Below are 9,299 nucleotides of genomic sequence, written 5' to 3'. Positions count from 1 at the left end.
ATGACTCCAGTGTTTCTGATGAAATTTCCATTCCTACGGTCTAAATGTTCGTGTCCCCCAAAATGTATATGTTGAAGCCTAATCCCCAGTGCAATTGTATTAAGAAATGGGGCCTTTGGGAGGTTACCAGGTCATGAGGGCAGAGCCCTTATGAGCAGAATTGGCACCCTTGTAAAGAAAGGTCCAATGGAGTTTGTTTGTCTTTTCTACCATATGAGGATGCAGTGAGAAGGCAACATCTGTGAATCAGAGAGTGAGCCCTGACCAGATGCCAAGGATACTGGTGCCTTGTTTGTGGACTTTCAAACAAAATAAATAGCTGTTGTTTATAAGCTACCCAGTTTAATGATTTTGTTATAGCAGCCTGAATGGACTAAGATACCCATTAGCTGAGATATGGAAGACCATTGGGAAGAACAGCTTTGGGGATGTAAGTTTGATTTTTGAATGATAAATATGAGATGAGTATTACTCATATAATTAGAGCTTTTATAAATATAAATATGGAGTTTAGGCAAGAAGTATGTACTGGAAGTTGTCAAAATGTATTTATTTTTTGTATATGCATGTCTAATTGTTCCAAACTCAATTGTTGAAAAGGCTATATTTTGTCATATAATGTTTCCTTACATTTTGATCTATAATCAGTTGTCTGTGTAGGCATGTATGTGTGGATCTCTTTCTGAACTCTATTCTGTTCCATAGATATAGTTCTATCAATGGAATAGAAATACCAATACCACACTTTCTTAATTATATTAAGTAAGAGTAGTTGTTATTAAGCAAGAATCGTATTAATTTCACACAGAGAAGACTTCAAAGCAAGAACAGTTATCAGGGAAAAAGAGGGACATTATATAATGATAAACAGGTCAATTCTCCAAGATAATATAACAATCCTTAATGTGTATGCATGCATCTAATGACAGAGCATCAAAATATGTGAGGTAAAAACTGGTAGAACTGCCAGGAGAAACAGATGAATTTACTACTATACTCGGGGGCTTCAACACCCCTTTATGAAAAATGGACAGATATAGCAGGCAGAAAAACAGTAAGAACATAGTTGAACTCCACAAAACTATTAATCAAGTGAATATAATTGATGTCTATAACTACTTCATTCAAAAACAGAAGAATACACATTCTTTTTAAGTTTACGTGGAAATTTCACCAAGATAGATCACATTCTGGGCCATAAAACACACCTCGACTGATTTAAAAAGAATAGAACTCATACAATGTTTGCCCTCAGGCTACAAAGAGACCAAAGTACAATTTTTTTTTTTTTTTTTTTTTAGACGAAGTCTTGCTCTGCCACCAGGCTGGAGTGCAGTGGTGTGATCTCGGCTCACTGCAACCTCCGCCTCCCGGGTTCAGGCCATTCTCCTGCCTCAGCCTCCCGAGTAGCTGGGACTACGGGTGCGACACCACACCCAGCTAATTTTTGTATTTTTAGTAGAGATAGGGTTTCACCGTGTTGGCCAGGATAGTGTTAATCTCTTGACCTCGTGATCTGCCTGCCTTGGCCTCCCAAAGTGCTGGGATTATAGGCATGAGCCATTGCGCCCAGCCTAAACTATAATTTAATAACAGAAAGATAACTGGAAAATCCCAAAATACATAGAGAGTAAGCAAAACACTTCTAAATAACACATGGGTCAGAGAAAAAATCTCAAGAGAAATTTAAAAACATTTTGAACTAAATGAAAATGGAAGCACAATTTATCAAAATTTGTGGGATTCAGTGAAAGCAGTACTTAGAGCAAAACTTACAGCATACGTTCGAAAAGTAGAAAGATCTGAAATCAATCATTTATGTTTTCACCATAAGAAACTAGAAAAAAAGAGCAAATTAAATTCAAAGTAAGCAGAAAAGTAATAATAAAAATCAAAATATAAATCAATGAAATTGAAAATAGGAAATTAATAGAAAAAATCAGTGAAACCAAAAACTGATTCTTTGAAAAGAGCAATGTAATTGATAAGCCTCTAGTCATGCTCACTGAGACAAAAGAGAGGACACAAATTACTAATATCAGAAATGAAAGAGGATCCCTACAGACCCTATGGTCATTAAATGGATAATCCAGTAGGTCATTAAATTGATAATCAAGGAATACTATGAACAACTCTCTGCTCACAAAATTGATAACCTAGATGAAATGGACCAATTTCTTAAAAGACACAATCTGCCAAAACTTACACAAGAAGAAATAGTCTGAATTAGCCTATAGCTACTAAAGAAATGGTGTCAAGAATTAATAACCTTCCAAAACATAAATCACTAGGCTCAAATGGGTTCACCGGTGAGCTCTACAAAACATTTAAGGAAGAAGTTATACCAATTCTCTGCAATCTCAGATGATAGAAGTAGAGGGAATACTCTCTAACTTATTCTATGAGGCCAATATTACGCTAATACCAAACCAGACAAAGACATCACCAGAAAAAAGAACTACAAATATTTCTCATGAACATAGACACAAAAAGCTTGAAGAAAATATCAACAAATCAAATCATACGATGTATAAAAATAATACACCATGACCAAGTAGGATTTGTCCTAGGACTGTATGGTTGGTTCAACATTTGAAAATCAATTAATGTAATCCATTACATCAACAGGCTAAAACAGAAATACCATATGATTATATCAATAGACGCAGAAAAAGCATTTGACAAATCCAACACCCATTCATTATAAAATCTCTCATTAACTAGGAATAGAGGGAAACTTCTTCAACTTCATAAAGTATATCCACAAAATGCTTAGAAGTAGCATCATATTTGATGGTGAGAAAATAGAAACTTTTCCAGTACAATCAGGAACAGGGCGAGCATGTTTCACCTTTCCTTTTCAGTATCTTCCTAGAAGTCTAAACCAATGCAACAAGATGAGAAAAGGAAATAAAACTTATATAAATTGGGAAGGAAGAAATAAAACTGTCTTTCAAGATGCCATAATCATCTATGTAGAAAATCAAGAATCGACAAAAAAATTCCTGGAACTAAGCAATGATAGCAAGGTTGCCATAAACTTTGGCTGGGGATCTTGATAATGGAACATGCTATGCCTGTATAGAGGCAAAGGTAACATGGAAAATTTCTGTACTTTCCTCTTACTTTTGTTGTGAACCTAAAACCACTCTAAGTCTTTAATTTAAAAAAGTTGACAACTGCACCACCAACGACTGAAATAACTATGTTTGGAGACCACAAACCCAAAGCATTGTATTGTATGCAGATATTTGTTTCACTTTTATTGAGGTCTAATTGACAAATAAAAATTGTATATTTTAGCTCTACAACATGGTGTTTTGATGTACATGTACATAGTGAAGTGATTACCATAATCAAGCTAATTAACATATCCATCTCCTCACATAGTTACCTTTTCAATTTTTTTTTTTTTTTGCTTGTGGTGAAAACACTTCAGATCTACTCTCTTAGCAAATTTCAAGTTTATTATTATTATTATTATTATTATTATTGTTAATTTCTTTTTAAGACAGGGTCTCACTTTGTTGCCCAGGATGGAGTAGAGTGGCGAGATCACAGCTCACAGCAGCCTCAACCTCCCAGGCTCAAGTGATTCTCCTACCTTAGCCTCCTGAGTAGCTAAGACTACAGGTGTGCACCACTACATACGCAGCTAATTTTTTAAAAAATTTATTTTGTAGAAATGGGGTCTCACTATGTGGCCCAGACTGGCTTCAAACTCCTGACCTCAAGCAATGCTCCTGCTTCAGCCTTCCAAAGTGCTGGGATTACAGGACTGAGCAACTGTGCCCGGCATGTAATTATTATTAACTGTAATCACCATGCTGTACATTAGATCTCTGGAACTTATTCATCCTTAATAACTGAAACTTTGTACCCTTTGGTCAACATCTCCCTATATCCCCCACTCTCCAAGCCCCTGGGCAACCATATTCTACTCTCTGCTTACGTGAGTTCTAGTTTTTAGACTCCACATATATGTGAGATAATGCAGTTTTCTTCCTTCTACATCTGGCTTATTTCACTTAACGTGATGTTCTCCAGATTTATTCACATTTTCTCAAATGGCAGATTTTCCTTCATCTTTTTTTAAGCTGAAAATTTCTATACAAAAGGATTAAACCAAGTAAAAACCAGTCCTGCTTGTATTATTACCTATATACTAGAGTCTTTCTCAATAAAGTCAGTATTTATTGCATTTTTTGATGGTTAATGATGTTGAACAATTTTCATTGCTTTTGCCATCTTCAGTTAAATATATGTTCATGTCTTGCCTATTTTCTAATTGGATTTTTGAGAGTCCTATGTATATTTTGTATACACATATTCATGTATGCTATATATATTCTGTGTATACATATGAATGTATGTATATTTATAAAAATCCTTTGTTGGATAAGTGGTTTACAAAATTTTTTCAATGTGTAGCTTGCATTTTTATTGCCTTCTCAGGGATTTTTAAGCACAAAAGTCGTAAATTTTGATGAAGTAAAAATTGTTAACTTTTTCTTTTGTGAATCGTGCTTTTGGTGTCAAATTTAGGAACTGTTTGCCAAGCCCTGTGTACCAATGTTTTTATTCTATGTTTTTGTCTTAAAGTTTATAAAATTTTCCATGTTCATTTAAGAGTGTGATCAGTTTTGAGTTAATGTTTGCAAAAAATGTGAACTTTAGGTCAAAGTTTAATTTTCCTATGGAAGATAACTTTGAGGGAGCTTTTAAATTAGGAATCTAATTTCTTTAATGGATTATAAGACTATTCAGATTGTTTATTTCAACTCAACTCATTGATTGAATTTTTGATATTTTGTAGTTTTCAAGGAATTAGTCCATTTGGTTTAAGTTGTCAAATTTATGAGTGTAAAGTTGTTTATATTCCCTTATTATCTTGGCTTCAGGATCTGTAGTGGTATACCCTGTTTTATTATTGATAGTTGTAATTTGTGTCTTTTGTTTTTTATTCTTCATCAGTCTTGTTAGAGGTTTTTTTAAAGAACTAGTTTTTTCATAAATAATTGTTTTCTTATTTTCAATTTCATTGATTTCTGTTGTTTCATTCTTTATGTTTGTGCTGGATTTATTTTGCTATTTTTTTTCTAGTTTCATGAAGTAGGAGCCTAAATTATTGATTTAAGACCTTTATTGTTTCTAGCAAAAATATCTAGTTCTCTAAGTTGCCCTCTCAGTACTGCTTCAGCTGTTTCCTACAAATTTTGATATATTGCATTTTCAATTTTATTCACTTTTATAGGCCACTATTACACTGATACAACAATTACACAAAAAGTACAAAAAAACCCGCACCAAAACTGTAAGTGTATCACAGATTATTAGCAAACTGTGTCCATCATGTAAAAAAATAATTATAAATCATGATCAAGTAACATTTACTCTAGGTATAAAAGATGTACTCAAAATTCAAAAATCAATCAATGTAATCTACCATATCAGCAGGTCAGAGAAGAAATATATAATTTAAGAAACGCATAAGTAAACAAGATAGTCTATTATGTTCACCCATTCTGATATTCTTTTCTTTCGGAAGTTTAAACTCTCTTATATCACAATTTCTTTCAGTTTAGACATCTTCATAAAACCATTTCTAATGGTAACTTTTTTTGGGTAGGGACCAGATTCTTAGCTTTCCTGACTGAGAATGTCTTTATTTCACCTGTATTTCTAAAGAGTATTTTCATGTGATACTGAATTTGTGGATAACCGGCCCCTTTTGGCACTGTTAGGTGGGAGTGGAGGCTGTAATCACTGCCAAACCCTGCTGATGTTACCCTGGTAGGGGATGTGAGCACTGTCTGCCTATGCTGAGCAGAGGATGAAATAACAGCTCCCTGCTCAGGCCCCACTGAAATCAGGGTGGGGATGCAGATTTTCCACTGTGAAGATTGGTGGGATTGCTGGATCGTATGGTAAGATTATGATTAACTTTATAAGAAACTGCCAAAGTGTTTTATAAAGTACTTGTGCTCTTTTGCATTTCCACCTGCCCAGCATGAGAGTTTTGGTAGCTCCACATTCTCACCAACACTTGTAACACCACTTGGATTTCTGTATACTAGATTTAAAAATAAGTTACAATGTTACTCTTAAAATTAAATGTTAAAATTAATTAATTAACATTTCAACAATAAGAAACTAAGAAAAGCAATACTTGATCTCTTTAATGCCTTCTAGTGTCCCTTGGTAGTAGTATTCTTTCAGAGAAAAAAGAAATAAAAACAAACAGGAAGAAATCTCTTAGACCTATTTTCATAACACCTGTCCCCCTTTTTAAACACAATCAGGGAGCTCTCGGAGCCACGATGGCCAAATAGGAACAGCTCCAGTTTACAGCTCCCAGCATGAGTGACTCAGAAGATGGGTGATTTCTGCATTTCCAACTGAGGTACCAGATTCATCTCACTGGGACTTGTTGGACAGTGGGTGCAGCCCACAGAGTGTGAGCCAAAGCAGGGCGGGGCATCGCCTTGCCTGGGAAGCACAAGTGGTGAGGGAATTCCCTTTCCTAGCCAAAGGAAGTTGTGTCAGATGGTACCTGGAAAATCGGGACACTTCCACCCTAATACTGTGCTTTTCCAATGGTCTTAGCCAACAGCACACCAGGAGATTATATCCCGTGCCTGGCTCATTGGGTCCCACACCCACAGAGCCTTGCTCACTGCTAGCACAGCAGTCCAAGATTGGACTATGAGGTGGCAGTGAGGCTGGGGGAGGGGTGCCTGCCATTTCTGAGGCTTGACAAGGTAAACAAAGCATCCAGGAAGCTCGAACTGGGTGTAGCCCACCATAGCTCAAGGAGGCCTGCCTGCCTTTGTAGACTTCACCTCTGGGGGCAGGGCATAGCTGAACAAAAGGCAGCAGAAACTTCTGCAGACTGAAACATCCCTGTCTGACAGCTTTGAAGAGAGTAGTGGTTCTACCAGCACAGAGTTTGAGATCTGAGAATGGACAGACTGACTCCTCAAGTGAGTTCCTGACCACCGAGTAGCCTAACTGGGAGACACCTCCCAGTAGGGGCTGACTGACACCTCATACAGCCGGGGGCCCCTCTGAGATGAAGCTTCCAAAGGAAGGATCAGGTAGCAACATTTACTGTTCTGCAATATTTACCATTCTGTAGCCTCCGCTGGTGATACCCAGGCAAGCAGGGTCAGGAGAGGACCTCCAGCAAATGCCAACAGATCTGCAGCTGAGGGTTCTGACTGTTAAAAGGAAAATTAACAAACCGAAAGAAATAGCATCAACATCAACAAAAAGGGCATGCACACCTAAACCCCATCTGTAGGTCACCATCCTCAAAGACCAAAGGTAGATAAAACCACAAAGATGGGGAGAAACCAGAGCAGAAACTCTGAAAATTCTAAAAATCAGAGTGCCTCTTCTCCTTCAAAGGATTGCAGCTCCTCACCAGCAACAGAACAAAGCTGCATGGAGAATTACTTTGACAAATTGACAGAAGTAGGCTTCAGAAGATCGGTAATAACAAACTTCTCCGAGCTAAAGGAGGATGTTTGAACCCATCGCAAAGAAGCTAAAAACCTTGAAAAAAGATTAGACGAATGGCTAACTAGAATAAACAGCATAGAGAAGACATTAAATGACCTGATGGAGCTGAAGACCATGGCACGAGAACTACGTGATGCATGCACAAGCTTTGGTAGCCTATTCAATCAAGTTGAAGAAAGGGTATCAGTGATTGAAGATCAAATGAATGAAATGAAGTGAGAAGAGAAGTTTAGAGAAAAAAGAGTAAAAAAAAACAAACAAAGCCTCCAAGAAATTTGGGACTAGGTGAAAAGAGCAAATCTACATTTGATTGGTGTACCTGAAAGTGATGGGGAGAACGGAACCAAGATGGAAAACATTCTTCAGCATATTATCCAGAAGAACTTCCCCAACCTAGCAAGGCAGGCTAACATTCAAATTCAGGAAATACAGAGAACGTCACAAAGATATTCCTCAAGAAGAGTAACCCCAAGACACATAATTGTCAGATTCACCAAGGTTGAAATGAAGGAAAAGATGTTAAGGGCAGTCAGAGAGAAAGGTCGGGTTACCCACAAAGGGAAGCCCATCAGACTAACAGCGGATCTCTCAGCAGAAACTCTACAAGCCAGAAGAGAGTGGGGGCCAATATTCAACAGTCTTAAAAGAATTTTCAACCCAGAATTTCATATCAAGCCAAACTAAGCTTCATAAGTGAAGGAGAAATAAAATCCTTTACAGACAAGCAAATGCTTAGAGATTTTATCGCCACCAGGCCTGCCTTGCAAGAGCTCCTGAAGGAAGCACTAAACATGGAAAGGAACAACCAGTACCAGCCACTGCAAAAACATGCCAAATTGTAAAGACCATCAATGCTAGGAAGAAACTGCATCAACTAACAAGCAAAATAAGCAGCCAACATCGTAATGACGGGATCAAATTCACACATAACAATATTAACCTTAACTGTTAATGGGCTAAATGCCTCAAATAAAAGACAGACTGGCAAATTGGATAAAGAGTCAAGACCCATCAGTGTGCCATATTCAGGAGACCCATCTCACGTTCAGAGACACACATAGGCTCAAAATGAAGGGATGGAGGAAGATCTACCAAGCAAATGGAAAACAACAACAACAAAAAGCAGGGTTTGCAATCCTAGTCTCTGATAAAACAGAGTTTAAAGCCACAAAGATCAAAAGAGACAAAGAAAGCCATTACATAATGGTGAAGGGATCAATTCAACAAGAAGAGCTAACTATCCTAAATATATATGCACCCAATACAGGAGCACCCAGATTCGTAAAGCAAGTCCTTAGAAACTTACAAAGAGAGTTAGGCTCCCACACTATAATAATGGGAGACTTTAGCACCCCCCTGTCAACATTGGACACAGCAATGAGAGAGAAAGTTAACAAGGATATCCAGGACTTGAACTCAGCTCTCCACCAAGTGGACCTAATAGACATCTACAGAAATCTCCACCCCAAATCAACAGAATGTACATTCTTCTCAGCACCACATCACACTTATTCCAAATTTGACCACATAATTGGAAGTAAACCGTTTCTCAGCAAATGTAAAAGAACAGAAATTATAACAAACTGTCTCTCAGACCACAGTGCAATCAAACTAGAACTCAGAATTAAGAAACTCACTCAAAACCTCACAACTCCATGAAAACTGCACAACTTGCTCCTGAATGACTACTGGGTAAATAACGAAATGAAGGCAGAAATAAAGATGTTCTTTGAAACCAAAGAGAACAAAGGTACAACATACCAGAATCTCTGGGA

The sequence above is a fragment of the Macaca nemestrina genome, chromosome X, assembly GCF_043159975.1.
Source record: "Macaca nemestrina isolate mMacNem1 chromosome X, mMacNem.hap1, whole genome shotgun sequence".
In the NCBI taxonomy this organism is placed as follows: Eukaryota; Metazoa; Chordata; class Mammalia; order Primates; family Cercopithecidae; genus Macaca; species Macaca nemestrina.
The sequence above is the reverse complement of the archived record's forward strand: the minus strand, read 5'-3'. Positions refer to the sequence as shown.